General features: G+C 39.9%; 20 non-coding genes across 20 annotated transcripts; all 20 read left to right on the top strand.

The window, feature by feature from the left end:
* Positions 1-275: 275 nt before the first annotated feature.
* trnas-gcu (transfer RNA serine (anticodon GCU)) lies at positions 276-357 on the top strand. The gene has a single exon. It is a non-coding gene; the product is annotated as a tRNA-Ser (tRNA).
* A 1,010-nt stretch (positions 358-1,367) lies between these two features.
* On the top strand, positions 1,368-1,449 carry trnas-gcu (transfer RNA serine (anticodon GCU)). The gene has a single exon. It is a non-coding gene; the product is annotated as a tRNA-Ser (tRNA).
* Positions 1,450-2,451: 1,002 nt separating this feature from the next.
* trnas-gcu (transfer RNA serine (anticodon GCU)) lies at positions 2,452-2,533 on the top strand. The gene has a single exon. It is a non-coding gene; the product is annotated as a tRNA-Ser (tRNA).
* A 1,009-nt stretch (positions 2,534-3,542) lies between these two features.
* Positions 3,543-3,624, top strand: trnas-gcu (transfer RNA serine (anticodon GCU)). The gene has a single exon. It is a non-coding gene; the product is annotated as a tRNA-Ser (tRNA).
* A 1,002-nt stretch (positions 3,625-4,626) lies between these two features.
* Positions 4,627-4,708, top strand: trnas-gcu (transfer RNA serine (anticodon GCU)). The gene has a single exon. It is a non-coding gene; the product is annotated as a tRNA-Ser (tRNA).
* A 1,785-nt stretch (positions 4,709-6,493) lies between these two features.
* Positions 6,494-6,575, top strand: trnas-gcu (transfer RNA serine (anticodon GCU)). The gene has a single exon. It is a non-coding gene; the product is annotated as a tRNA-Ser (tRNA).
* A 1,011-nt stretch (positions 6,576-7,586) lies between these two features.
* Positions 7,587-7,668, top strand: trnas-gcu (transfer RNA serine (anticodon GCU)). Its single transcript has one exon. It is a non-coding gene; the product is annotated as a tRNA-Ser (tRNA).
* Positions 7,669-8,678: 1,010 nt separating this feature from the next.
* On the top strand, positions 8,679-8,760 carry trnas-gcu (transfer RNA serine (anticodon GCU)). Its single transcript has one exon. It is a non-coding gene; the product is annotated as a tRNA-Ser (tRNA).
* Positions 8,761-9,770: 1,010 nt separating this feature from the next.
* On the top strand, positions 9,771-9,852 carry trnas-gcu (transfer RNA serine (anticodon GCU)). The gene has a single exon. It is a non-coding gene; the product is annotated as a tRNA-Ser (tRNA).
* Positions 9,853-10,854: 1,002 nt separating this feature from the next.
* On the top strand, positions 10,855-10,936 carry trnas-gcu (transfer RNA serine (anticodon GCU)). Its single transcript has one exon. It is a non-coding gene; the product is annotated as a tRNA-Ser (tRNA).
* A 1,009-nt stretch (positions 10,937-11,945) lies between these two features.
* trnas-gcu (transfer RNA serine (anticodon GCU)) lies at positions 11,946-12,027 on the top strand. Its single transcript has one exon. It is a non-coding gene; the product is annotated as a tRNA-Ser (tRNA).
* Positions 12,028-13,029: 1,002 nt separating this feature from the next.
* On the top strand, positions 13,030-13,111 carry trnas-gcu (transfer RNA serine (anticodon GCU)). Its single transcript has one exon. It is a non-coding gene; the product is annotated as a tRNA-Ser (tRNA).
* A 1,785-nt stretch (positions 13,112-14,896) lies between these two features.
* On the top strand, positions 14,897-14,978 carry trnas-gcu (transfer RNA serine (anticodon GCU)). The gene has a single exon. It is a non-coding gene; the product is annotated as a tRNA-Ser (tRNA).
* A 1,010-nt stretch (positions 14,979-15,988) lies between these two features.
* Positions 15,989-16,070, top strand: trnas-gcu (transfer RNA serine (anticodon GCU)). The gene has a single exon. It is a non-coding gene; the product is annotated as a tRNA-Ser (tRNA).
* A 1,010-nt stretch (positions 16,071-17,080) lies between these two features.
* trnas-gcu (transfer RNA serine (anticodon GCU)) lies at positions 17,081-17,162 on the top strand. Its single transcript has one exon. It is a non-coding gene; the product is annotated as a tRNA-Ser (tRNA).
* A 1,010-nt stretch (positions 17,163-18,172) lies between these two features.
* Positions 18,173-18,254, top strand: trnas-gcu (transfer RNA serine (anticodon GCU)). The gene has a single exon. It is a non-coding gene; the product is annotated as a tRNA-Ser (tRNA).
* A 1,009-nt stretch (positions 18,255-19,263) lies between these two features.
* Positions 19,264-19,345, top strand: trnas-gcu (transfer RNA serine (anticodon GCU)). Its single transcript has one exon. It is a non-coding gene; the product is annotated as a tRNA-Ser (tRNA).
* A 1,002-nt stretch (positions 19,346-20,347) lies between these two features.
* On the top strand, positions 20,348-20,429 carry trnas-gcu (transfer RNA serine (anticodon GCU)). The gene has a single exon. It is a non-coding gene; the product is annotated as a tRNA-Ser (tRNA).
* A 1,001-nt stretch (positions 20,430-21,430) lies between these two features.
* trnas-gcu (transfer RNA serine (anticodon GCU)) lies at positions 21,431-21,512 on the top strand. Its single transcript has one exon. It is a non-coding gene; the product is annotated as a tRNA-Ser (tRNA).
* Positions 21,513-23,605: 2,093 nt separating this feature from the next.
* trnas-gcu (transfer RNA serine (anticodon GCU)) lies at positions 23,606-23,687 on the top strand. The gene has a single exon. It is a non-coding gene; the product is annotated as a tRNA-Ser (tRNA).
* The last annotated feature ends 668 nt before the right edge of the window (positions 23,688-24,355 follow it).

Below are 24,355 nucleotides of genomic sequence, written 5' to 3'. Positions count from 1 at the left end.
GTATATACTGAAGAGATTGTAATAACACCAACCCTAAATTTGACTTGTCCAAGTGCAACTGCTTTTGTTTCGCCCAATTTTAAATCAAACAACCTCAAACATCCCTACATGAAACCACATTTAGATAATAATGATTCTATTTTTGTGAAAGGAGGATGAATTCATACCCTCTGCACGCAAGGCCATTGTATCGAATGAGGCTTCAATTTGAGATTGAAATTATACCAGCTGTAGTTTAAGACGGAATTTTTTATGGTCAAACTAACGAGCGAGAGGACGAGGTGGCCGAGTGGTTAAGGCGATGGACTGCTAATCCATTGTGCTTTGCACGCATGGGTTTGAATCCCATTCTCGTCGGCTTTGCATGTCAACTTGTGTGCTGGTGTTTTGTTTGTTAATATTTCTTATTCCACTTCTGACCAGCAGGGTTTTCAAACAATGCTTTTGTCGCAATATTTTTATTTGCTTACACTAGGTTCATTTGGGCGATTGAATCTATCATGAAGATTTTTGAGTGTGACTTGAGGCTAATGTGAAAGAGCTGTCTTTTTTTCAGTTTGCACCCACCTTTGCCAAATCCAGCTGTTCATCATTTCCTCCACAGAGCACAAGAACAAAGGAAAGACGAGTGGAGAATGCGGGCGTCGATCCCGCTACCTCTCACATGCTAAGCGAGCGCTCTACCATTTGAGCTAATTCCCCTTTAATTGTTGCATTCTTAGCGCTTCCAAATTAACGACCATTTCTGACCAAACGATCCATTCCTTGATACATCAAAAGTAATTGATCTCACAACTGAAGCTTGTTGGTTTTTCTCAGAGTGGTTGAATGTATCAAGTAGAGTCTTGCGTTCGATCAGAGAGACATGGAAAATCCGTAGTGTTTCATGGTTTTGCAGATTCTTATTTCTTTCCCTTTTTAAACAAAATTGAATTTGCACATTAGTTGGTTTGTCTTTATAAGATGACCATTAAGGCCTCTCACCAGAAGAGCACCTAAAAGATTTCTGAGCAGTGTGGACATAAATCCCGAAACATTTTACCTGGAAAGCAAGCCCTTTCTAATTTGACCTAATTTGCCTTCCACATTTGGGTATATACTGAAGAGATTGTAATAACACCAACCCTAAATTTGACTTGTCCAAGTGCAACTGCTTTTGTTTCGCCCAATTTTAAATCAAACAACCTCAAACATCCCTACATGAAACCACATTTAGATAATAATGATTCTATTTTTGTGAAAGGAGGATGAATTCATACCCTGTGCACGCAAGGCCATTGTATCGAATGAGGCTTCAATTTGAGATTGAAATTATACCAGCTGTAGTTTAAGACGGAAATTTTTATGGTCAAACTAGCAAGCGAGAGGACGAGGAGGCCGAGTGGTTAAGACGATGGACTGCTAATCCATTGTGCTTTGCATGCATGGGTTCGAATCCCATTCTCGTCGGCTTTGCATGTCAACTGGTGTGTCGTTTGTTAATATTTCTTATTCCACTTCTGACCAGCAGGGTTTTCAAACAATGCTTTTGTCGCAATATTTTTATTTGCTTACACTAGGTTCATTTGGGCGATTGAATCTATCATGAAGAATTTTGAGTGTGACTTGAGGCTAATGTGAAAGAGCTGTCTTTCTTTCAGTTTGCACCCACCTTTGCCAAATCCAGCTGTTCATCATTTCCTCCACAGAGCACAAGAACAAAGGAAAGACGAGTGGAGAATGCCGGCGTCGATCCCGCTACCTCTCACATGCTAAGCGAGCGCTCTACCATTTGAGCTAATTCCCCTTTAATTGTTGCATTCTTAGCGCTTCCAAATTAACGACCATTTCTGACCAAACGATCCATTCCTTGATACATCAAAAGTAATTGATCTCACAACTGAAGCTTGTTGGTTTTTCTCAGAGTGGTTGAATGTATCAAGTAGAGTCTTGCGTTCGATCAGAGAGACATGGAAAATCCGTAGTGTTTCATGGTTTTGCAGATTCTTATTTCTTTCCCTTTTTAAACAAATTTGAATTTGCACATTAGTTGGTTTGTCTTTATAAGATGACCATTAAGACCTCTCACCAGAAGAGCACCTAAAAGATTTCTGAGGAGTGTGGACATAAATCCCGAAACATTTTACCTGGAAAGCAAGCCCTTTCTAATTTGACCTAATTTGCCTTCCACATTTGGGTATATACTGAAGAGATTGTAATAACACCAACCCTAAATTTGACTTGTCCAAGTGCAACTGCTTTTGTTTCGCCCAATTTTAAATCAAACAACCTCAAACATCCCTACATGAAACCACATTTAGATAATAATGATTCTATTTTTGTGAAAGGAGGATGAATTCATACCCTCTGCACGCAAGGCCATTGTATCGAATGAGGCTTCAATTTGAGATTGAAATTATACCAGCTGTAGTTTAAGACGGAAATTTTTATGGTCAAACTAACAAGCGAGAGGACGAGGTGGCCGAGTGGTTAAGGCGATGGACTGCTAATCCATTGTGCTTTGCACGCATGGGTTCGAATCCCATTCTCATCGGCTTTGCATGTCAACTTGTGTGCTGGTGTGTTGTTCGTTAATATTTCTTATTCCACTTCTGACCAGCAGGGTTTTCAAACAATGCTTTTGTCGCAATATTTTTATTTGCTTACACTAGGTTCATTTGGGCGATTGAATCTATCGTGAAGAATTTTGAGTGTGACTTGAGGCTAATGTGAAAGAGCTGTCTTTCTTTCAGTTTGCACCCACCTTTGCCAAATCCAGCTGTTCATCATTTCCTCCACAGAGCACAAGAACAAAGGAAAGACGAGTGGAGAATGCGGGCGTCGATCCCGCTACCTCTCACATGCAAAGCGAGCGCTCTACCATTTGAGCTAATTCCCCTTTAATTGTTGCATTCTTAGCGCTTCCAAATTAACGACCATTTCTGACCAAACGACCCATTCCTTGATACATCAAAAGTAATTGATCTCACAACTGAAGCTTGTTGGTTTTTCTCAGAGTGGTTGAATGTATCAAGTAGAGTCTTGCGTTCGATCAGAGAGACATGGAAAATCCGTAGTGTTTCATGGTTTTGCAGATTCTTATTTCTTTCCCTTTTTAAACAAAATTGAATTTGCACATTAGTTGGTTTGTCTTTATAAGATGACCATTAAGGCCTCTCACCAGAAGAGCACCTAAAAGATTTCTGAGGAGTGTGGACATAAATCCCGAAACATTTTACCTGGAAAGCAAGCCCTTTATAATTTGACCTAATTTGCCTTCCACATTTGGGTATATACTGAAGAGATTGTAATAACACCAACCCTAAATTTGACTTGTCCAAGTGCAACTGCTTTTGTTTCGCCCAATTTTAAATCAAACAACCTCAAACATCCCTACATGAAACCACATTTAGATAATAATGATTCTATTTTTGTGAAAGGAGGATGAATTCATACCCTCTGCACGCAAGGCCATTGTATCGAATGAGGCTTCAATTTGAGATCGAAATTATACCAGCTGTAGTTTAAGACGGAATTTTTATGGTCAAACTGACAAGCGAGAGGACGAGGTGGCCGAGTGGTTAAGGCGATGGACTGCTAATCCATTGTGCTTTGCACGCATGGGTTCGAATCCCATTCTCGTCGGCGTTGCATGTCAACTGGTGTGTCGTTTGTTAATATTTCTTATTCCACTTCTGACCAGCAGGGTTTTCAAACAATGCTTTTGTCGCAATATTTTTATTTGCTTACACTAGGTTCATTTGGCCGATTGAATCTATCATGAAGAATTTTGAGTGTGACTTCAGGCTAATGTGAAAGAGCTGTCTTTCTTTCAGTTTGCACCCACCTTTGCCAAATCCAGCTGTTCATCATTTCCTCCACAGAGCACAAGAACAAAGGAAAGACGAGTGGAGAATGCGGGCGTCGATCCCGCTACCTCTCACATGCTAAGCGAGCACTCTACCATTTGAGCTAATTCCCCATTAATTGCTGCATTCTTAGCGCTTCCAAATTAACGACCATTTCTGACCAAACGATCCATTCCTTGATACATCAAAAGTAATTGATCTCACAACTGAAGCTTGTTGGTTTTTCTCAGAGTGGTTGAATGTATCAAGTAGAGTCTTGCGTTCGATTAGTGAGACATGGAAAATCCATAGTGTTTCATGGTTTTGCAGATTCTTATTTCTTTCCCTTTTTAAACAAATTTGAATTTGCACATTAGTTGGTTTGCCTTTATAAGATGACCATTAAGGACTCTCACCAGAAGAGCGCCTAAAAGATTTCTGAGGAGTGTGGACATAAATCCCGCCACATTTTACCTGGAAAGCAAGCCCTTTATAATTTGACCTAATTTGCCTTCCACATTTGGGTATATACTGAAGAGATTGTAATAACACCAACCCTAAATTTGACTTGTCCAAGTGCAATTGCTTTTGTTTCGCCCAATTTTAAATCAAACAACCTCAAACATCCCTACATGAAACCACATTTAGATAATAATGATTCTATTTTTGTGAAAGGAGGATGAATTCATACCCTCTGCACGCAAGGCCATTGTATCGAATGAGGCTTCAATTTGAGATTGAAATTATACCAGCTGTAGTTTCAGACGGAATTTTTTATGGTCAAACTAACAAGCGAGAGGACGAGGTGGCCGAGTGGTTAAGGCGATGGACTGCTAATCCATTGTGCTTTGCACGCATGGGTTCGAATCCCATTCTCGTCGGCTTTGCATGTCAACTTGTGAGCTGGTGTGTTGTTTGTTAGTATTTCTTATTCCACTTCTGACCAGCAGGGTTTTCAAACAATGCTTTTGTCGCAATATTTTTATTTGCTTACACTAGGTTCATTTGGCCGATTGAATCTATCATGAAGAATTTTGAGTGTGACTTCAGGCTAATGTGAAAGAGCTGTCTTTCTTTCAGTTTGCTTCCACCTTTGCTACATCCAGCTGTTCATCATTTCCTCCACAGAGCACAAGAACAAAGGAAACACGAGTGGAGAATGCGGGCGTCGATCCCGCTACCTCTCACATGCTAAGCGAGCGCTCTACCATTTGAGCTAATTCCCCTTTAATTGTTGCATTCTTAGCGCTTCCAAATTAACGACCATTTCTGACCAAACGATCCATTCCTTGATACATCAAAAGTAATTGATCTCACAACTGAAGCTTGTTGGTTTTTCTCAGAGTGGTTGAATGTATCAAGTAGAGTCTTGCGTTCGATCAGTGAGACATGGAAAATCCGTAGTGTTTCATGGTTTTGCAGATTCTTATTTCTTTCCCTTTTTAAACAAATTTGAATTTGCACATTAGTTGGTTTGTCTTTATAAGATGACCATTAAGGCCTCTCACCAGAACAGCACCTAAAAGATTTCTGAGGAGTGTGGACATAAATCCCGAAACATTTTACCTGGAAAGCAAGCCCTTTATAATTTGACCTAATTTGCCTTCCACATTTGGGTATATACTGAAGAGATTGTAATAACACCAACCCTAAATTTGACTTGTCCAAGTGCAACTGCTTTTGTTTCGCCCAATTTTAAATCAAACAACCTCAAACATCCCTACATGAAACCACATTTAGATAATAATGATTCTATTTTTGTGAAAGGAGGATGAATTCATACCCTCTGCACGCAAGGCCATTGTATCGAATGAGGCTTCAATTTGAGATTGAAATTATACCAGCTGTAGTTTAAGACGGAATTTTTATGGCCAAATCCAGCTGTTCATCATTTCCTCCACAGAGCACAAGAACAAAGGAAAGACGAGTGGAGAATGCGGGCGTCGATCCCGCTACCTCTCACATGCTAAGCGAGCACTCTACCATTTGAGCTAATTCCCCATTAATTGCTGCATTCTTAGCGCTTCCAAATTAACGACCATTTCTGACCAAACGATCCATTCCTTGATACATCAAAAGTAATTGATCTCACAACTGAAGCTTGTTGGTTTTTCTCAGAGTGGTTGAATGTATCAATTAGAGTCTTGCGTTCGATTAGTGAGACATGGAAAATCCGTAGTGTTTCATGGTTTTGCAGATTCTTATTTCTTTCCCTTTTTAAACAAATTTGAATTTGCACATTAGTTGGTTTGCCTTTATAAGATGACCATTAAGGACTCTCACCAGAAGAGCGCCTAAAAGATTTCTGAGGAGTGTGGACATAAATCCCGTCACATTTTACCTGGAAAGCAAGCCCTTTATAATTTGACCTAATTTGCCTTCCACATTTGGGTATATACTGAAGAGATTGTAATAACACCAACCCTAAATTTGACTTGTCCAAGTGCAATTGCTTTTGTTTCGCCCAATTTTAAATCAAACAACCTCAAACATACCTACATGAAACCACATTTAGATAATAATGATTCTATTTTTGTGAAAGGAGGATGAATTCATACCCTCTGCACGCAAGGCCATTGTATCGAATGAGGCTTCAATTTGAGATTGAAATTATACCAGCTGTAGTTTAAGACGGAAATTTTTATGGTCAAACTAACAAGCGAGAGGACGAGGTGGCCGAGTGGTTAAGGCGATGGACTGCTAATCCATTGTGCTTTGCACGCATGGGTTCGAATCCCATTCTCGTCGGCTTTGCATGTCAACTTGTGAGCTGGTGTGTTGTTTGTTAGTATTTCTTATTCCACTTCTGACCAGCAGGGTTTTCACACAATGCTTTTGTCGCAATATTTTTATTTGCTTACACTAGGTTCATTTGGGCGATTGAATCTATCATGAAGAATTTTGAGTGTGACTTCAGGCTAATGTGAAAGAGCTGTCTTTCTTTCAGTTTGCTTCCACCTTTACTACATCCAGCTGTTCATCATTTCCTCCACAGAGCACAAGAACAAAGGAAAGACGAGTGGAGAATGCGGGCGTCGATCCCGCTACCTCTCACATGCTAAGCGAGTGCTCTACCATTTGAGCTAATTCCCCTTTAATTGTTGCATTCTTAGCGCTTCCAAATTAACGACCATTTCTGACCAAACGATCCATTCCTTGATACATCAAAAGTAATTGATCTCACAACTGAAGCTTGTTGGTTTTTCTCAGAGTGGTTGAATGTATCAAGTAGAGTCTTGCGTTCGATCAGTGAGACATGGAAAATCCGTAGTGTTTCATGGTTTTGCAGATTCTTATTTCTTTCCCTTTTTAAACAAATTTGAATTTGCACATTAGTTGGTTTGTCTTTATAAGATGACCATTAAGGCCTCTCACCAGAAGAGCACCTAACAGATTTCTGAGGAGTGTGGACATAAATCCCGCCACATTTTACCTGGAAAGCAAGCCCTTCATAATTTGACCTAATTTGCCTTCCACATTTGGGTATATACTGAAGAGATTGTAATAACCCAAACCCTAAATTTGACTTGTCTAAAGTGCAATTGCTTTTGTTTCGCCCATTTTTAAATCAAACAACCTCAAACATCCCTACATGAAACCACATTTAGATAATAATGATTCTATTTTTGTGAAAGGAGGATGAATTCATACCCTCTGCACGCAAGGCCATTGTATCGAATGAGGCTTCAATTTGAGATTGAAATTATACCAGCTGTAGTTTAAGACGGAAATTTTTATGGTCAAACTAGCAAGCGAGAGGACGAGGTGGCCGAGTGGTTAAGGCGATGGACTGCTAATCTATTGTGCTTTGCACGCATGGGTTCGAATCCCATTCTCGTCGGCTTTGCATGTCAACTTGTGTGCTGATGTGTTGTTTGTTAATATTTCTTATTCCACTTCTGACCAGCAGGGTTTTCAAACAATGCTTTTGTCGCAATATTTTTATTTCTTTACACTAGGTTCTTTTGGGCGATTGAATCTATCATGAAGAATTTTGAGTGTGACTTCAGGCTAATGTGAAAGAGCTGTCTTTCTTTCAGTTTGCACCCACCTTTGCTACATCCAGCTGTTCATCATTTCCTCCACAGAGCACAAGAACAAAGGAAACACGAGTGGAGAATGCGGGCGTCGATCCCGCTACCTCTCACATGCTAAGCGAGCACTCTACCATTTGAGCTAATTCCCCATTAATTGCTGCATTCTTAGCGCTTCCAAATTAACGACCATTTCTGACCAAACGATCCATTCCTTGATACATCAAAAGTAATTGATCTCACAACTGAAGCTTGTTGGTTTTTCTCAGAGTGGTTGAATGTATCAATTAGAGTCTTGCGTTCGATTAGTGAGACATGGAAAATCCGTAGTGTTTCATGGTTTTGCAGATTCTTATTTCTTTCCCTTTTTAAACAAATTTGAATTTGCACATTAGTTGGTTTGCCTTTATAAGATGACCATTAAGGACTCTCACCAGAAGAGCGCCTAAAAGATTTCTGAGGAGTGTGGACATAAATCCCGCCACATTTTACCTGGAAAGCAAGCCCTTTATAATTTGACCTAATTTGCCTTCCACATTTGGGTATATACTGAAGAGATTGTAATAACACCAACCCTAAATTTGACTTGTCCAAGTGCAACTGCTTTTGTTTCGCCCAATTTTAAATCAAACAACCTCAAACATCCCTACATGAAACCACATTTAGATAATAATGATTCTATTTTTGTGAAAGGAGGATGAATTCATACCCTCTGCACGCAAGGCCATTGTATCGAATGAGGCTTCAATTTGAGATTGAAATTATACCAGCTGTAGTTTAAGACGGAATTTTTTATGGTCAAACTAACGAGCGAGAGGACGAGGTGGCCGAGTGGTTAAGGCGATGGACTGCTAATCCATTGTGCTTTGCACGCATGGGTTTGAATCCCATTCTCGTCGGCTTTGCATGTCAACTTGTGTGCTGGTGTTTTGTTTGTTAATATTTCTTATTCCACTTCTGACCAGCAGGGTTTTCAAACAATGCTTTTGTCGCAATATTTTTATTTGCTTACACTAGGTTCATTTGGGCGATTGAATCTATCATGAAGATTTTTGAGTGTGACTTGAGGCTAATGTGAAAGAGCTGTCTTTTTTTCAGTTTGCACCCACCTTTGCCAAATCCAGCTGTTCATCATTTCCTCCACAGAGCACAAGAACAAAGGAAAGACGAGTGGAGAATGCGGGCGTCGATCCCGCTACCTCTCACATGCTAAGCGAGCGCTCTACCATTTGAGCTAATTCCCCTTTAATTGTTGCATTCTTAGCGCTTCCAAATTAACGACCATTTCTGACCAAACGATCCATTCCTTGATACATCAAAAGTAATTGATCTCACAACTGAAGCTTGTTGGTTTTTCTCAGAGTGGTTGAATGTATCAAGTAGAGTCTTGCGTTCGATCAGAGAGACATGGAAAATCCGTAGTGTTTCATGGTTTTGCAGATTCTTATTTCTTTCCCTTTTTAAACAAAATTGAATTTGCACATTAGTTGGTTTGTCTTTATAAGATGACCATTAAGGCCTCTCACCAGAAGAGCACCTAAAAGATTTCTGAGCAGTGTGGACATAAATCCCGAAACATTTTACCTGGAAAGCAAGCCCTTTCTAATTTGACCTAATTTGCCTTCCACATTTGGGTATATACTGAAGAGATTGTAATAACACCAACCCTAAATTTGACTTGTCCAAGTGCAACTGCTTTTGTTTCGCCCAATTTTAAATCAAACAACCTCAAACATCCCTACATGAAACCACATTTAGATAATAATGATTCTATTTTTGTGAAAGGAGGATGAATTCATACCCTGTGCACGCAAGGCCATTGTATCGAATGAGGCTTCAATTTGAGATTGAAATTATACCAGCTGTAGTTTAAGACGGAAATTTTTATGGTCAAACTAGCAAGCGAGAGGACGAGGAGGCCGAGTGGTTAAGACGATGGACTGCTAATCCATTGTGCTTTGCATGCATGGGTTCGAATCCCATTCTCGTCGGCTTTGCATGTCAACTGGTGTGTCGTTTGTTAATATTTCTTATTCCACTTCTGACCAGCAGGGTTTTCAAACAATGCTTTTGTCGCAATATTTTTATTTGCTTACACTAGGTTCATTTGGGCGATTGAATCTATCATGAAGAATTTTGAGTGTGACTTGAGGCTAATGTGAAAGAGCTGTCTTTCTTTCAGTTTGCACCCACCTTTGCCAAATCCAGCTGTTCATCATTTCCTCCACAGAGCACAAGAACAAAGGAAAGACGAGTGGAGAATGCCGGCGTCGATCCCGCTACCTCTCACATGCTAAGCGAGCGCTCTACCATTTGAGCTAATTCCCCTTTAATTGTTGCATTCTTAGCGCTTCCAAATTAACGACCATTTCTGACCAAACGATCCATTCCTTGATACATCAAAAGTAATTGATCTCACAACTGAAGCTTGTTGGTTTTTCTCAGAGTGGTTGAATGTATCAAGTAGAGTCTTGCGTTCGATCAGAGAGACATGGAAAATCCGTAGTGTTTCATGGTTTTGCAGATTCTTATTTCTTTCCCTTTTTAAACAAATTTGAATTTGCACATTAGTTGGTTTGTCTTTATAAGATGACCATTAAGACCTCTCACCAGAAGAGCACCTAAAAGATTTCTGAGGAGTGTGGACATAAATCCCGAAACATTTTACCTGGAAAGCAAGCCCTTTCTAATTTGACCTAATTTGCCTTCCACATTTGGGTATATACTGAAGAGATTGTAATAACACCAACCCTAAATTTGACTTGTCCAAGTGCAACTGCTTTTGTTTCGCCCAATTTTAAATCAAACAACCTCAAACATCCCTACATGAAACCACATTTAGATAATAATGATTCTATTTTTGTGAAAGGAGGATGAATTCATACCCTCTGCACGCAAGGCCATTGTATCGAATGAGGCTTCAATTTGAGATTGAAATTATACCAGCTGTAGTTTAAGACGGAAATTTTTATGGTCAAACTAACAAGCGAGAGGACGAGGTGGCCGAGTGGTTAAGGCGATGGACTGCTAATCCATTGTGCTTTGCACGCATGGGTTCGAATCCCATTCTCATCGGCTTTGCATGTCAACTTGTGTGCTGGTGTGTTGTTCGTTAATATTTCTTATTCCACTTCTGACCAGCAGGGTTTTCAAACAATGCTTTTGTCGCAATATTTTTATTTGCTTACACTAGGTTCATTTGGGCGATTGAATCTATCGTGAAGAATTTTGAGTGTGACTTGAGGCTAATGTGAAAGAGCTGTCTTTCTTTCAGTTTGCACCCACCTTTGCCAAATCCAGCTGTTCATCATTTCCTCCACAGAGCACAAGAACAAAGGAAAGACGAGTGGAGAATGCGGGCGTCGATCCCGCTACCTCTCACATGCAAAGCGAGCGCTCTACCATTTGAGCTAATTCCCCTTTAATTGTTGCATTCTTAGCGCTTCCAAATTAACGACCATTTCTGACCAAACGACCCATTCCTTGATACATCAAAAGTAATTGATCTCACAACTGAAGCTTGTTGGTTTTTCTCAGAGTGGTTGAATGTATCAAGTAGAGTCTTGCGTTCGATCAGAGAGACATGGAAAATCCGTAGTGTTTCATGGTTTTGCAGATTCTTATTTCTTTCCCTTTTTAAACAAAATTGAATTTGCACATTAGTTGGTTTGTCTTTATAAGATGACCATTAAGGCCTCTCACCAGAAGAGCACCTAAAAGATTTCTGAGGAGTGTGGACATAAATCCCGAAACATTTTACCTGGAAAGCAAGCCCTTTATAATTTGACCTAATTTGCCTTCCACATTTGGGTATATACTGAAGAGATTGTAATAACACCAACCCTAAATTTGACTTGTCCAAGTGCAACTGCTTTTGTTTCGCCCAATTTTAAATCAAACAACCTCAAACATCCCTACATGAAACCACATTTAGATAATAATGATTCTATTTTTGTGAAAGGAGGATGAATTCATACCCTCTGCACGCAAGGCCATTGTATCGAATGAGGCTTCAATTTGAGATCGAAATTATACCAGCTGTAGTTTAAGACGGAATTTTTATGGTCAAACTGACAAGCGAGAGGACGAGGTGGCCGAGTGGTTAAGGCGATGGACTGCTAATCCATTGTGCTTTGCACGCATGGGTTCGAATCCCATTCTCGTCGGCGTTGCATGTCAACTGGTGTGTCGTTTGTTAATATTTCTTATTCCACTTCTGACCAGCAGGGTTTTCAAACAATGCTTTTGTCGCAATATTTTTATTTGCTTACACTAGGTTCATTTGGCCGATTGAATCTATCATGAAGAATTTTGAGTGTGACTTCAGGCTAATGTGAAAGAGCTGTCTTTCTTTCAGTTTGCACCCACCTTTGCCAAATCCAGCTGTTCATCATTTCCTCCACAGAGCACAAGAACAAAGGAAAGACGAGTGGAGAATGCGGGCGTCGATCCCGCTACCTCTCACATGCTAAGCGAGCACTCTACCATTTGAGCTAATTCCCCATTAATTGCTGCATTCTTAGCGCTTCCAAATTAACGACCATTTCTGACCAAACGATCCATTCCTTGATACATCAAAAGTAATTGATCTCACAACTGAAGCTTGTTGGTTTTTCTCAGAGTGGTTGAATGTATCAAGTAGAGTCTTGCGTTCGATTAGTGAGACATGGAAAATCCATAGTGTTTCATGGTTTTGCAGATTCTTATTTCTTTCCCTTTTTAAACAAATTTGAATTTGCACATTAGTTGGTTTGCCTTTATAAGATGACCATTAAGGACTCTCACCAGAAGAGCGCCTAAAAGATTTCTGAGGAGTGTGGACATAAATCCCGCCACATTTTACCTGGAAAGCAAGCCCTTTATAATTTGACCTAATTTGCCTTCCACATTTGGGTATATACTGAAGAGATTGTAATAACACCAACCCTAAATTTGACTTGTCCAAGTGCAATTGCTTTTGTTTCGCCCAATTTTAAATCAAACAACCTCAAACATCCCTACATGAAACCACATTTAGATAATAATGATTCTATTTTTGTGAAAGGAGGATGAATTCATACCCTCTGCACGCAAGGCCATTGTATCGAATGAGGCTTCAATTTGAGATTGAAATTATACCAGCTGTAGTTTCAGACGGAATTTTTTATGGTCAAACTAACAAGCGAGAGGACGAGGTGGCCGAGTGGTTAAGGCGATGGACTGCTAATCCATTGTGCTTTGCACGCATGGGTTCGAATCCCATTCTCGTCGGCTTTGCATGTCAACTTGTGAGCTGGTGTGTTGTTTGTTAGTATTTCTTATTCCACTTCTGACCAGCAGGGTTTTCAAACAATGCTTTTGTCGCAATATTTTTATTTGCTTACACTAGGTTCATTTGGCCGATTGAATCTATCATGAAGAATTTTGAGTGTGACTTCAGGCTAATGTGAAAGAGCTGTCTTTCTTTCAGTTTGCTTCCACCTTTGCTACATCCAGCTGTTCATCATTTCCTCCACAGAGCACAAGAACAAAGGAAACACGAGTGGAGAATGCGGGCGTCGATCCCGCTACCTCTCACATGCTAAGCGAGCGCTCTACCATTTGAGCTAATTCCCCTTTAATTGTTGCATTCTTAGCGCTTCCAAATTAACGACCATTTCTGACCAAACGATCCATTCCTTGATACATCAAAAGTAATTGATCTCACAACTGAAGCTTGTTGGTTTTTCTCAGAGTGGTTGAATGTATCAAGTAGAGTCTTGCGTTCGATCAGTGAGACATGGAAAATCCGTAGTGTTTCATGGTTTTGCAGATTCTTATTTCTTTCCCTTTTTAAACAAATTTGAATTTGCACATTAGTTGGTTTGTCTTTATAAGATGACCATTAAGGCCTCTCACCAGAACAGCACCTAAAAGATTTCTGAGGAGTGTGGACATAAATCCCGAAACATTTTACCTGGAAAGCAAGCCCTTTATAATTTGACCTAATTTGCCTTCCACATTTGGGTATATACTGAAGAGATTGTAATAACACCAACCCTAAATTTGACTTGTCCAAGTGCAACTGCTTTTGTTTCGCCCAATTTTAAATCAAACAACCTCAAACATCCCTACATGAAACCACATTTAGATAATAATGATTCTATTTTTGTGAAAGGAGGATGAATTCATACCCTCTGCACGCAAGGCCATTGTATCGAATGAGGCTTCAATTTGAGATTGAAATTATACCAGCTGTAGTTTAAGACGGAATTTTTATGGCCAAATCCAGCTGTTCATCATTTCCTCCACAGAGCACAAGAACAAAGGAAAGACGAGTGGAGAATGCGGGCGTCGATCCCGCTACCTCTCACATGCTAAGCGAGCACTCTACCATTTGAGCTAATTCCCCATTAATTGCTGCATTCTTAGCGCTTCCAAATTAACGACCATTTCTGACCAAACGATCCATTCCTTGATACATCAAAAGTAATTGATCTCACAACTGAAGCTTGTTGGTTTTTCTCAGAGTGGTTGAATGTATCAATTAGAGTCTTGCGTTCGATTAGTGAGACATGGAAAATCCGTAGTGTTTCATGGTTTTGCAGATTCTTATTTCTTTCCCTTTTTAAACAAATTTGAATTTGCACATTAGTTGGTTTGCCTTTATAAGATGACCATTAAGGACTCTCACCAGAAGAGCGCCTAAAAGATTTCTGAGGAGTGTGGACATAAATCCCGTCACATTTTACCTGGAAAGCAAGCCCTTTATAATTTGACCTAATTTGCCTTCCACATTTGGGTATATACTGAAGAGATTGTAATAACACCAACCCTAAATTTGACTTGTCCAAGTGCAATTGCTTTTGTTTCGCCCAATTTTAAATCAAACAACCTCAAACATACCTACATGAAACCACATTTAGATAATAATGATTCTATTTTTGTGAAAGGAGGATGAATTCATACCCTCTGCACGCAAGGCCATTGTATCGAATGAGGCTTCAATTTGAGATTGAAATTATACCAGCTGTAGTTTAAGACGGAAATTTTTATGGTCAAACTAACAAGCGAGAGGACGAGGTGGCCGAGTGGTTAAGGCGATGGACTGCTAATCCATTGTGCTTTGCACGCATGGGTTCGAATCCCATTCTCGTCGGCTTTGCATGTCAACTTGTGAGCTGGTGTGTTGTTTGTTAGTATTTCTTATTCCACTTCTGACCAGCAGGGTTTTCAAACAATGCTTTTGTCGCAATATTTTTATTTCTTTACACTAGGTTCTTTTGGGCGATTGAATCTATCATGAAGAATTTTGAGTGTGACTTCAGGCTAATGTGAAAGAGCTGTCTTTCTTTCAGTTTGCACCCACCTTTGCCAAATCCAGCTGTTCATCATTTCCTCCACAGAGCACAAGAACAAAGGAAAGACGAGTGGAGAATGCGGGCGTCGATCCCGCTACCTCTCACATGCAAAGCGAGCGCTCTACCATTTGAGCTAATTCCCCTTTAATTGTTGCATTCTTAGCGCTTCCAAATTAACGACCATTTCTGACCAAACGATCCATTCCTTGATACATCAAAAGTAATTGATCTCACAACTGAAGCTTGTTGGTTTTTCTCAGAGTGGTTGAATGTATCAAGTAGAGTCTTGCGTTCGATCAGTGAGACATGGAAAATCCGTAGTGTTTCATGGTTTTGCAGATTCTTATTTCTTTCCCTTTTTAAACAAATTTGAATTTGCACATTAGTTGGTTTGTCTTTATAAGATGACCATTAAGGACTCTCACCAGAAGAGCGCCTAAAAGATTTCTGAGGAGTGTGGACATAAATCCCGCCACATTTTACCTGGAAAGCAAGCCCTTTATAATTTGACCTAATTTGCCTTCCACATTTGGGTATATACTGAAGAGATTGTAATAACACCAACCCTAAATTTGACTTGTCCAAGTGCAACTGCTTTTGTTTCGCCCAATTTTAAATCAAACAACCTCGAACATCCCTACATGAAACCACATTTAGATAATAATGATTCTATTTTTGTGAAAGGAGGATGAATTCATACCCTCTGCACGCAAGGCCATTGTATCGAATGAGGCTTCAATTTGAGATTGAAATTATACCAGCTGTAGTTTAAGACGGAAATTTTTATGGTCAAACTAGCAAGCGAGAGGACGAGGTGGCCGAGAGGTTAAGGCGATGGACTGCTAATCCATTGTGCTTTGCACGCATGGGTTCGAATCCCATTCTCGTCGGCTCTGCATGTTCACTTGTGTGCTGGTGTGTTGTTTGTTAGTATTTCTTATTCCACTTCTGACCAGCAGGGTTTTCAAACAATGCTTTTGTCGCAATATTTTTATTTGCTTACACTAGGTTCATTTGGCCGATTGAATCTATCATGAAGAATTTTGAGTGTGACTTCAGGCTAATGTGAAAGAGCTGTCTTTCTTTCAGTTTGCACCCACCTTTGCCAAATCCAGCTGTTCATCATTTCCTCCACAGAGCACAAGAACAAAGGAAAGACGAGTGGAGAATGCGGGCGTCGATCCCGCTACCTCTCACATGCTAAGCGAGCACTCTACCATTTGAGCTAATTCCCCATTAATTGCTGCATTCTTAGCGCTTCCAAATTAACGACCATTTCTGACCAAACGATCCATTCCTTGATACATCAAAAGTAATTGATCTCACAACTGAAGCTTGTTGGTTTTTCTCAGAATGGTTGAATGTATCAAGTAGAGTCTTGCGTTCGATCAGTGAGACATGGAAAATCCGTAGTGTTTCATGGTTTTGCAGATTCTTATTTCTTTCCCTTTTTAAACAAATTTGAATTTGCACATTAGTTGGTTTGTCTTTATAAGATGACCATTAAGGCCTCTCACCAGAAGAGCACCTAAAAGATTTCTGAGGAGTGTGGACATAAATCCCGAAACATTTTACCTGGAAAGCAAGCCCTTCATAATTTGACCTAATTTGCCTTCCACATTTGGGTATATACTGAAGAGATTGTAATAACACCAACCCTAAATTTGACTTGTCCAAGTGCAACTGCTTTTGTTTCGCCCAATTTTAAATCAAACAACCTCAAACATCCCTACATGAAACCACATTTAGATAATAATGATTCTATTTTAGTGAAAGGAGGATGAATTCATACCCTCTGTACGCAAGGCCATTGTATCGAATGAGGCTTCAATTTGAGATTGAAATTATACCAGCTGTAGTTTAAGACGGACATTTTTATGGTCAAACTAACAAGCGAGAGGACGAGGTGGCCGAGTGGTTAAGGCGATGGACTGCTAATCCATTGTGCTTTGCACGCATGGGTTCGAATCCCATTCTCGTCGGCTTTGCATGTCAACTGGTGTGCTGGTGTGTTGTTTGTTAATATTTCTTATTCCACTTCTGACCAGCAGGGTTTTCAAACAATGCTTTTGTCGCAATATTTTTATTTGCTTACACTAGGTTCATTTGGGCGATTGAATCTATCATGAAGAATTTTGAGTGTGACTTGAGGCTAATATGAAAGAGCTGTCTTTCTTTCAGTTTGCACCCACCTTTGCCAAATCCAGCTGTTCATCATTTCCTCCACAGAGCACAAGAACAAAGGAAAGACGAGTGGAGAATGCGGGCGTCGATCCCGCTACCTCTCACATGCAAAGCGAGCGCTCTACCATTTGAGCTAATTCCCCTTTAATTGTTGCATTCTTAGCGCTTCCAAATTAACGACCATTTCTGACCAAACGATCCATTCCTTGATACATCAAAAGTAATTGATCTCACAACTGAAGCTTGTTGGTTTTTCTCAGAGTGGTTGAATGTATCAAGTAGAGTCTTGCGTTCGATCAGTGAGACATGGAAAATCCGTAGTGTTTCATGGTTTTGCAGATTCTTATTTCTTTCCCTTTTTAAACAAATTTGAATTTGCACATTAGTTGGTTTGTCTTTATAAGATGACCATTAAGGACTCTCACCAGAAGAGCGCCTAAAAGATTTCTGAGGAGTGTGGACATAAATCCCGCCACATTTTACCTGGAAAGCAAGCCCTTTATAATTTGACCTAATTTGCCTTCCACATTTGGGTATATACTGAAGAGATTGTAATAACACCAACCCTAAATTTGACTTGTCCAAGTGCAACTGCTTTTGTTTCGCCCAATTTTAAATCAAACAACCTCGAACATCCCTACATGAAACCACATTTAGATAATAATGATTCTATTTTTGTGAAAGGAGGATGAATTCATACCCTCTGCACGCAAGGCCATTGTATCGAATGAGGCTTCAATTTGAGATTGAAATTATACCAGCTGTAGTTTAAGACGGAAATTTTTATGGTCAAACTAGCAAGCGAGAGGACGAGGTGGCCGAGAGGTTAAGGCGATGGACTGCTAATCCATTGTGCTTTGCACGCATGGGTTCGAATCCCATTCTCGTCGGCTCTGCATGTTCACTTGTGTGCTGGTGTGTTGTTTGTTAATATTTCTTATTCCACTTCTGACCAGCAGGGTTTTCAAACAATGCTTTTGTCGCAATATTTTTATTTGCTTACACTAGGTTCATTTGGCCGATTGAATCTATCATGAAGAATTTTGAGTGTGACTTCAGGCTAATGTGAAAGAGCTGTCTTTCTTTCAGTTTGCACCCACCTTTGCCAAATCCAGCTGTTCATCATTTCCTCCACAGAGCACAAGAACAAAGGAAAGACGAGTGGAGAATGCGGGCGTCGATCCCGCTACCTCTCACATGCTAAGCGAGCACTCTACCATTTGAGCTAATTCCCCATTAATTGCTGCATTCTTAGCGCTTCCAAATTAACGACCATTTCTGACCAAACGATCCATTCCTTGATACATCAAAAGTAATTGATCTCACAACTGAAGCTTGTTGGTTTTTCTCAGAATGGTTGAATGTATCAAGTAGAGTCTTGCGTTCGATCAGTGAGACATGGAAAATCCGTAGTGTTTCATGGTTTTGCAGATTCTTATTTCTTTCCCTTTTTAAACAAATTTGAATTTGCACATTAGTTGGTTTGTCTTTATAAGATGACCATTAAGGCCTCTCACCAGAAGAGCACCTAAAAGATTTCTGAGGAGTGTGGACATAAATCCCGAAACATTTTACCTGGAAAGCAAGCCCTTTATAATTTGACCTAATTTGCCTTCCACATTTGGGTATATACTGAAGAGATTGTAATAACACCAACCCTAAATTTGACTTGTCCAAGTGCAACTGCTTTTGTTTCGCCCAATTTTAAATCAAACAACCTCAAACATCCCTACATGAAACCACATTTAGATAATAATGATTCTATTTTTGTGAAAGGAGGATGAATTCATACCCTCTGCACGCAAGGCCATTGTATCGAATGAGGCTTCAATTTGAGATCGAAATTATACCAGCTGTAGTTTAAGACGGAATTTTTATGGTCAAACTGACAAGCGAGAGGACGAGGTGGCCGAGTGGTTAAGGCGATGGACTGCTAATCCATTGTGCTTTGCACGCATGGGTTCGAATCCCATTCTCGTCGGCGTTGCATGTCAACTGGTGTGTCGTTTGTTAATATTTCTTATTCCACTTCTGACCAGCAGGGTTTTCAAAAAATGCTTTTGTCGCAATATTTTTATTTCTTTACACTAGGTTCTTTTGGGCGATTGAATCTATCATGAAGAATTTTGAGTGTGACTTCAGGCTAATGTGAAAGAGCTGTCTTTCTTTCAGTTTGCACCCACCTTTGCCAAATCCAGCTGTTCATCATTTCCTCCACAGAGCACAAGAACAAAGGAAACACGAGTGGAGAATGCGGGCGTCGATCCCGCTACCTCTCACATGCAAAGCGAGCGCTCTACCATTTGAGCTAATTCCCCATTTAATTGTTGCATTCTTAGCGCTTCCAAATTAACGACCATTTCTGACCAAACGATCCATTCCTTGATACATCAAAAGTAATTGATCTCACAACTGAAGCTTGTTGGTTTTTCTCAGAGTGGTTGAATGTATCAAGTAGAGTCTTGCGTTCGATCAGTGAGACATGGAAAATCCGTAGTGTTTCATGGTTTTGCAGATTCTTATTTCTTTCCCTTTTTAAACAAATTTGAATTTGCACATTAGTTGGTTTGTCTTTATAAGATGACCATTAAGGCCTCTCACCAGAAGAGCACCTAAAAGATTTCTGAGGAGTGTGGACATAAATCCTGAAACATTTTACCTGGAAAGCAAGCCCTTTATAATTTGACCTAATTTGCCTTCCACATTTGGGTATATACTGAAGAGATTGTAATAACACCAACCCTAAATTTGACTTGTCCAAGTGCAATTGCTTTTGTTTCGCCCAATTTTAAATCAAACAACCTCAAACATCCCTACATGAAACCACATTTAGATAATAATGATTCTATTTTTGTGAAAGGAGGATGAATTCATACCCTCTGCACGCAAGGCCATTGTATCGAATGAGGCTTCAATTTGAGATCGAAATTTTACCAGCTGTAGTTTAAGACGGAATTTTTATGGTCAAACTGACAAGCGAGAGGACGAGGTGGCCGAGTGGTTAAGGCGATGGACTGCTAATCCATTGTGCTTTGCACGCATGGGTTCGAATCCCATTCTCGTCGGCTTTGCATGTCAACTTGTGTGTTGTTTGTTAGTATTTCTTATTCCACTTCTGACCAGCAGGGTTTTCAAACAATGCTTTTGTCGCAATATTTTTATTTCTTTACACTAGGTTCTTTTGGGCGATTGAATCTATCATGAAGAATTTTGAGTGTGACTTCAGGCTAATGTGAAAGAGCTGTCTTTCTTTCAGTTTGCACCCACCTTTGCCAAATCCAGCTGTTCATCATTTCCTCCACAGAGCACAAGAACAAAGGAAACACGAGTGGAGAATGCGGGCGTCGATCCCGCTACCTCTCACATGCAAAGCGAGCGCTCTACCATTTGAGCTAATTCCCCTTTAATTGTTGCATTCTTAGTGCTTCCAAATTAACGACCATTTCTGACCAAACGATCCATTCCTTGATACATCAAAAGTAATTGATCTCACAACTGAAGCTTGTTGGTTTTTCTCAGAGTGGTTGAATGTATCAAGTAGAGTCTTGCGTTCGATCAGTGAGACATGGAAAATCCGTAGTGTTTCATGGTTTTGCAGATTCTTATTTCTTTCCCTTTTTAAACAAATTTGAATTTGCACATTAGTTGGTTTGTCTTTATAAGATGACCATTAAGGCCTCTCACCAGAAGAGCACCTAAAAGATTTCTGAGGAGTGTGGACATAAATCCTGAAACATTTTACCTGGAAAGCAAGCCCTTTATAATTTGACCTAATTTGCCTTCCACATTTGGGTATATACTGAAGAGATTGTAATAACACCAACCCTAAATTTGACTTGTCCAAGTGCAACTGCTTTTGTTTCGCCCAATTTTAAATCAAACAACCTCAAACATCCCTACATGAAACCACATTTAGATAATAATGATTCTATTTTTGTGAAAGGAGGATGAATTCATACCCTCTGCACGCAAGGCCATTGTATCGAATGAGGCTTCAATTTGAGATCGAAATTTTACCAGCTGTAGTTTAAGACGGAATTTTTATGGTCAAACTGACAAGCGAGAGGACGAGGTGGCCGAGTGGTTAAGGCGATGGACTGCTAATCCATTGTGCTTTGCACGCATGGGTTCGAATCCCATTCTCGTCGGCGTTGCATGTCAACTGGTGTGTCGTTTGTTAATATTTCTTATTCCACTTCTGACCAGCAGGGTTTTCAAACAATGCTTTTGTCGCAATATTTTTATTTGCTTACACTAGGTTCATTTGGGCGATTGAATCTATCATGAAGAATTTTGAGTGTGACTTCAGGCTAATGTGAAAGAGCTGTCTTTCTTTCAGTTTGCTTCCACCTTTGCTACATCCAGCTGTTCATCATTTCCTCCACAGAGCACAAGAACAAAGGAAAGACGAGTGGAGAATGCGGGCGTCGATCCCGCTACCTCTCACATGCTAAGCGAGCACTCTACCATTTGAGCTAATTCCCCTTTAATTGTTGCATTCTTAGCGCTTCCAAATTAACGACCATTTCTGACCAAACGATCCATTCCTTGATACATCAAAAGTAATTGATCTCACAACTGAAGCTTGTTGGTTTTTCTCAGAGTGGTTGAATGTATCAAGTAGAGTCTTGCGTTCGATCAGTGAGACATGGAAAATCCGTAGTGTTTCATGGTTTTGCAGATTCTTATTTCTTTCCCTTTTTAAACAAATTTGAATTTGCACATTAGTTGGTTTGTCTTTATAAGATGACCATTAAGGCCTCCAACCAGAAGAGCACCTAAAAGATTTCTGAGGAGTGTGGACATAAATCCCGAAACATTTTACCTGGAAAGCAAGCCCTTTAAAATTTGACCTAATTTGCCTTCCACATTTGGGTATATACTGAAGAGATTGTAATAACACCAACCCTAAATTTGACTTGTCCAAGTGCAATTGCTTTTGTTTCGCCCAATTTTAAATCAAACAACCTCAAACATCCCTACATGAAACCACATTTAGATAATAATGATTCTATTTTTGTGAAAGGAGGATGAATTCATACCCTCTGCACGCAAGGCCATTGTATCGAATGAGGCTTCAATTTGAGATCGAAATTATACCAGCTGTAGTTTAAGACGGAATTTTTTATGGTCAAACTAACAAGCGAGAGGACGAGGTGGCCGAGTGGTTAAGGCGATGACTGCTAATCCATTGTGCTTTGCAAGCATGGGTTCGAATCCCATTCTCATCGGCTTTGCATGTCAACTTATGTGCTGGTGTGTTGTTTGTTAGTATTTCTTATTCCACTTCTGACCAGCAGGGTTTTCAAACAATGCTTTTGTCGCAATATTTTTATTTGCTTACACTAGGTTCATTTGGCCGATTGAATCTATCATGAAGAATTTTGAGTGTGACTTCAGGCTAATGTGAAAGAGCTGTCTTTCTTTCAGTTTGCTTCCACCTTTGCTACATCCAGCTGTTCATCATTTCCTCCACAGAGCACAAGAACAAAGGAAAGACGAGTGGAGAATGCGGGCGTCGATCACGCTACCTCTCACATGCTAAGCGAGCGCTCTACCATTTGAGCTAATTCCCCTTTAATTGTTGCATTCTTAGCGCTTCCAAATTAACGACCATTTCTGACCAAACGATCCATTCCTTGATACATCAAAAGTAATTGATCTCACAACTGAAGCTTGTTGGTTTTTCTCAGAGTGGTTGAATGTATCAAGTAGAGTCTTGTGTTCGATCAGTGAGACATGGAAAATCCGTAGTGTTTCATGGTTTTGCAGATTCTTATTTCTTTCCCTTTTTAAACAAATTTGAATTTGCACATTAGTTGGTTTGTCTTTATAAGATGACCATTAAGGCCTCTCACCAGAAGAGCACCTAAAAGATTTCTGAGGAGTGTGGACATAAATCCCGAAACATTTTACCTGGAAAGCAAGCCCTTCATAATTTGACCTAATTTGCCTTCCACATTTGGGTATATACTGAAGAGATTGTAATAACACCAACCCTAAATTTGACTTGTCCAAGTGCAACTGCTTTTGTTTCGCCCAATTTTAAATCAAACAACCTCAAACATCCCTACATGAAACCACATTTAGATAATAATGATTCTATTTTAGTGAAAGGAGGATGAATTCATACCCTCTGTACGCAAGGCCATTGTATCGAATGAGGCTTCAATTTGAGATTGAAATTATACCAGCTGTAGTTTAAGACGGACATTTTTATGGTCAAACTAACAAGCGAGAGGACGAGGTGGCCGAGTGGTTAAGGCGATGGACTGCTAATCCATTGTGCTTTGCACGCATGGGTTCGAATCCCATTCTCGTCGGCTTTGCATGTCAACTGGTGTGCTGGTGTGTTGTTTGTTAATATTTCTTATTCCACTTCTGACCAGCAGGGTTTTCAAACAATGCTTTTGTCGCAATATTTTTATTTGCTTACACTAGGTTCATTTGGGCGATTGAATCTATCATGAAGAATTTTGAGTGTGACTTGAGGCTAATATGAAAGAGCTGTCTTTCTTTCAGTTTGCACCCACCTTTGCCAAATCCAGCTGTTCATCATTTCCTCCACAGAGCACAAGAACAAAGGAAAGACGAGTGGAGAATGCGGGCGTCGATCCCGCTACCTCTCACATGCAAAGCGAGCGCTCTACCATTTGAGCTAATTCCCCTTTAATTGCTGCATTCTTAGCGCTTCCAAATTAACGACCATTTCTGACCAAACGATCCATTCCTTGATACATCAAAAGTAATTGATCTCACAACTGAAGCTTGTTGGTTTTTCTCCTAGTGGTTGAATGTATCAAGTAGAGTCTTGCGTTCGATCAGTGAGACATGGAAAATCCGTAGTGTTTCATGGTTTTGCAGATTCTTATTTCTTTCCCTTTTTAAACAAATTTGAATTTGCACATTAGTTGGTTTGTCTTTATAAGATGACCATTAAGGACTCTCACCAGAAGAGCGCCTAAAAGATTTCTGAGGAGTGTGGACATAA

The sequence above is a fragment of the Odontesthes bonariensis genome, chromosome 11 (genome assembly GCF_027942865.1).
Source record: "Odontesthes bonariensis isolate fOdoBon6 chromosome 11, fOdoBon6.hap1, whole genome shotgun sequence".
In the NCBI taxonomy this organism is placed as follows: Eukaryota; Metazoa; Chordata; class Actinopteri; order Atheriniformes; family Atherinopsidae; genus Odontesthes; species Odontesthes bonariensis.
Note: the sequence above shows the minus strand (reverse complement) of the source record. Positions and strands in the feature narration are given on the sequence as shown.